At 40.0% G+C, this 4,631-nt stretch overlaps 1 long non-coding RNA gene across 1 annotated transcript; it reads right to left on the bottom strand.

Annotated features, from left to right (window-relative positions):
- Window positions 1-324: 324 nt before the first annotated feature.
- Window positions 325-4,528, bottom strand: LOC104916821. Its single transcript, XR_796684.3, has 4 exons — window positions 4,442-4,528; window positions 3,162-3,242; window positions 2,635-2,688; window positions 325-1,801 (listed from the first exon to the last, which is right to left on the bottom strand). It is a non-coding gene; the product is annotated as an uncharacterized LOC104916821 (long non-coding RNA).
- Window positions 4,529-4,631: the final 103 nt, after the last annotated feature.

Here is a 4,631-nt window from a genome sequence, read left to right as displayed (position 1 = left end):
AATATGGCAGGACTTGTTCCTAATTCCGAACAGCCCACTCCAGTCATGATCTTATAAGCCCTGAGGAGAACAGAGCAAGTACCCTACATATCTTGCAGATACGACGCTTCTGGCAACTCATTCTGCTATAATAATTGCTTTTAAAAAAAGTCAGACTTTTTCTGTACTTTGTGATTAAGTGTGCAATAAGTAGGATACACTTCTCTACTTCAAATCCCATCTCTCCTGAAAATGGTAAGGGCTGCTACAATCACCATTAGACCACAAACACCCGGAGCAGGAGGCAGCATGGTTTTATAAAACACAAGATAAAGGAGCACCATCTCAAGAAAAATCAGAAGATTTATTGCTATCCTCCTCTGCAGATTACTGTGCGAATAAATAACACTTTTTCACTACAGGATAACAAATCCCTCAGGCTCCACTAAGCATTAAGTACATCATTATACATGCATGTCAAGAGAGAGTTGGCACAACTCTCAAACATAGCAACCTGTGATCAAAATCACTACAAATTAGACCGTATTTGCGTTCTTATCTCTAAACTGCATAGAGGCAATAGGTGTTCTTGAAGTGCAGGCAGACAACGAGTGGGGGAAAAAAAAAATTATAAGTGAGATAAACAAGCAACCATTCCACTAGGTAACAAATGAACATAAAGCACATTCAGAACCGGCCTCCTTCCCAAAGCTGAGGTACAACACTCCCAGTCTTTTGAAAGAAGAAAAAACAACGCAGCAACTTTGGAAGCATTCTGCTCATTACCAAAGTGAAACAGAGAAACCAATGCAACCACCTTCCCCAGGATCCCACACACATCTGGCACACGCTGGTTTATGGAAAGGCTGGCACCACACAGCTGGCTTCTGAACACATATTTTAGAAAAAGCAATGATCCCCAAGAAGTAAAGCAAAGCTTACCATTTAGATGTTCCAACCATAAATAACATTTAAAGTTGACCATTATTTTAGGCTTATCATCCCCGTCACAGTACCTCTTAATTACTGAAGTTTTTCTGTCTTGATGGGGGAATTTCCTGTTTAAGACTCATACAGAGAAAATGCTGCAGTATAAATCTTGACTATTCTAAGCCAGGAAAATGTCCTACAGGCCACTAAGCCTCCTCTTTATGGCAAGTTCTCCATAATTACAGTATCAATTATAATTTCAGAGATATATTTTGCTTTATAAATAAACTCTCTGCTATTTGAGCTGTGGGAAAGCATGCCCATGTCAACACACCAACCTTTGCAGCACAGTAAGTTTTGAACTGAACACCAACGCTAAATGTTACGATATGAATTCCAGCAGGGAAAAAATAGGAGGAAGATTTCCCTGTTACCTCCCCCCAAATTGCCACATGCTTTCTGAACACTTTTATTCCTGTTGCAGCGCCTCCCCGACAGTTTTCTTTGCTGTTCTAGAGTCAAAGCAAGAAGTTTCAGATAATCTGTTGTTAACTACACCAAAAAGTAAAAACTGCAACTTCCATTAAACAGGATGAAAAGAACAGTTCAGTAGGAACGAGCAGGAGCCAATTCTGTAGTCTTTTCCTGCTGAACGCTGTTTTTGATATTTTTGTATATTTAGGTTTGTATTTGAATTTGACAGAAACCAAAAGCAAATGCAGCTTCTTGAACTTGTCAGTCTTCTCTCTTGGCGTGGCTCAAATTGACAAGGACTCTGTGTTACTGCCTAAAAGTTCTCAGTGTTCCTACTGATGAGAAAATCAAAGCAGTAAGTGGACAGTCCCGAGAGAACAAGTCACAGTACCTAAAGAGGATTCCACTGAGATGTGACCTGATGCAGAGACAGATATACAGATCAGTGAGATGCAACCACCTGTAATCAAGCTAGAGACAAACTTAATTCCTTTACTCACATCATCAATATACGTGTTCCAGATGTTTGGATGCAGTAAATAAGAATTATTAAAGGAATGCAGAGTTCACTTTGTTTGGTTTCTGCCTTTTTTTTTTTTAAAGAGGGCACGTAAAATAATTCCTACAGATATTTTGATCTTCAGTTATCAGTAACGTCTGACTTCATATGGGAGACTGAGCACAGCAATGTTCCTCTGACTAATTCAGAGATCAAATGTTTCTCTGCCAAATTCAACCAATCAGGTAAAACTCTCCATGAACTCTGAAGCTACCCAGTAACCCAAACCAAGTCCATTGATAAGGCAGGTAAGACTGTCAAATATGGTGCTTTTTCTTCCCACATCTACTCGAATCAACCGCTGTCTGAGCTCACTGTCCAGCTCCATGAACTGAAAACATTTCCTAAAATGTTTAAGTATGCTATAAATACCCAGGAAAACAGTCCTTTAAAACAGATTTTTGAACATCTCCCCCACTCAGTTAATTAGCTTATTAAGGACAAACCAACACCTGCAAATACTGTACATAAGTCAAAAGATATATAAGTCAAAAGATATAAGTCAAAGATGCATTCAAATGAGCAAACACCATAAACCACAGAATCATAGAACGGCCTGGGTTGAACAGGACCACAACGATCATCTAGTTTCAACCACCCCTCATAGTACACCATTAATTTGTACTTAAATATTGAATCAAGCATTTGAATATTCTGCAAGGATACTTACTGTATTCTTTCAAAGTACCCACCTTGCACATCATGATCCTCCTATGGCCAATAAAGTATTTCATTCATCTTAATTCCTGTTTTAAAGAAAAAAGAGAAAAGTCCCAATCTCTCACAAAATGTATTTCACAAAGGTCAGGACATCATATTAAATTAGAAACAAAGGTATATATTTAAGAAAGCAGTAAATAAACAAGACTCCTCCTAAAACGTCCATGTTCTCAGTAGGGGCAAACACAACACCATGTCCTTTGAGGCTCATCATACATTTCCCATAATTTAGGTTACAAGACACAGCAATAAATGCTTGAATCGTTATTGCTGAAATAACTGTAAGTAAGCACATTCCTGATCTGACCATTTACTTTTAAAACTCTAAGTTTCTGTATCTGTAATAATGTTGTCAGCAAGTTTCCTTCACAAGTTATGCTTTCACTATTCCACCATTTTCCTTTGACCTGACAGTATCTATCTCATCAGGTTCAAATACATACACAAAACTGTCATCATTTTCATACAAACACTTAAAACATTAAGCCATAAACATTACCTTTTCACATAAAACTCATCAAAACACATAAGTCACTGATGAAGAAAATCCTGTTGGTCTAACGCAGCACAATCACTGAACCTGCACATTAAAAACATATACATATGACATTTGCTAACCATATCCAAAGTCATGTATGGCAATGTCAAAAATCTCACCATACGCTGTCACTGCCATTGCTAGCTCCAATATTCCCATAAATTAGACTCAGAAGATAAATAGGAAATTAGTATTTCCTTCATGAATGTTTGGATAAATACTAGCTACAGAATTTCTGGTCACCTTAAAATCTATTACTCAAGCAGCCTGTGCAAACACTGAAAACCTTTGACTTGTGTTGTTTTTATTCTGATGCTCCAGCTATCGTTATGCAAGAATATTTTTTTTCACTGAACCAACACTACTACTAGAAAATATTTTAAACTGGCATCATAACTGTTATAAGGTTTTTCCTTTCTTCCCTTTCTGATCTTTCTGGGACTTGGACAAAACGCAATTCCTTTAACTGCCGAAGTAGAACAAGATATGCCCTTGTGCTGATACGTACATTTTGCTTTGCATAAAAATAGCTTCTAAAAAATAAAAAATTAAATAAACAAAAAGAATTAACTTCACCAGAACTGTTTCTAAAAATAACTAGCTATGATAAGATTAGATGGGAAAAAAAAAGCAACTGAGTATCTTGGCTGCCGTGCAGCCCCGGAAAAAAAAAAGAACGAAAAAAAAAAGAATGAGCAAAAAACCAAGCTGCACTCAGCTAATCCTGTGATCCAGGGAGTTGTATATTTACCTTATTTTAGCCATCTCTCTGTGATTTTATTACACAGTAATTATTCCATTGCTCATATCATATTACAAACGCATCAGTGTAAGCAAATCCGTGACAGTAACTTCTACGCTAAGCCAGGTGAACTGCACCACCGATATGGGACTGCTGACTGAGACTCGAGCTCCTTACGCAGCGCCCAGGAGAGCAGTGAGAAAACAACTGCTACTTTCTGCTTGGCTCCTGACTTGAAGGGGATAAGACTGCCAATAGAAAGTAAGGTGCGTCCCACAGATCCAGCTCAGGCACAGAACTGGGCAGTCTTCCAACAAACGTGACTGTGGGACAAGACAAACTGCAGCAAGCCTCTCGTGCTTTCTTTCTCATCTGCCTCACCGAGGGCACGCTTACAGCCCTCCCACAACGCTTCTAGGAAGCCTTCTCACACTTCCTTCTTTGCTTTTCCAACGCCAGAACACACAGGACCCCTCAGTGCTTGGGATACGGTCGTTACCTCGTTAACACGAAGCCCTGAGGAGCTGTGGAGGTGACAGGCCTCAGCCCCAGCCGGGCAGGAGCCCTCCGCCCCGCTCGCATCTACTTCCACAGAGCCGAGGCCGGGCGCCCTCAGGCTCCTTCCGGACCCCGGCAGCGTTACGGGACGGCAGCGCTGCCCGGAGGAGGCGACGAGGTCTGCTGACGGC

Source organism: Meleagris gallopavo, unplaced genomic scaffold (assembly GCF_000146605.3).
Source record: "Meleagris gallopavo isolate NT-WF06-2002-E0010 breed Aviagen turkey brand Nicholas breeding stock unplaced genomic scaffold, Turkey_5.1 ChrUn_random_7180001948782, whole genome shotgun sequence".
Lineage (NCBI taxonomy): Eukaryota > Metazoa > Chordata > Aves > Galliformes > Phasianidae > Meleagris > Meleagris gallopavo.
The sequence above is the reverse complement of the archived record's forward strand: the minus strand, read 5'-3'. Positions and strand labels throughout refer to the sequence as shown.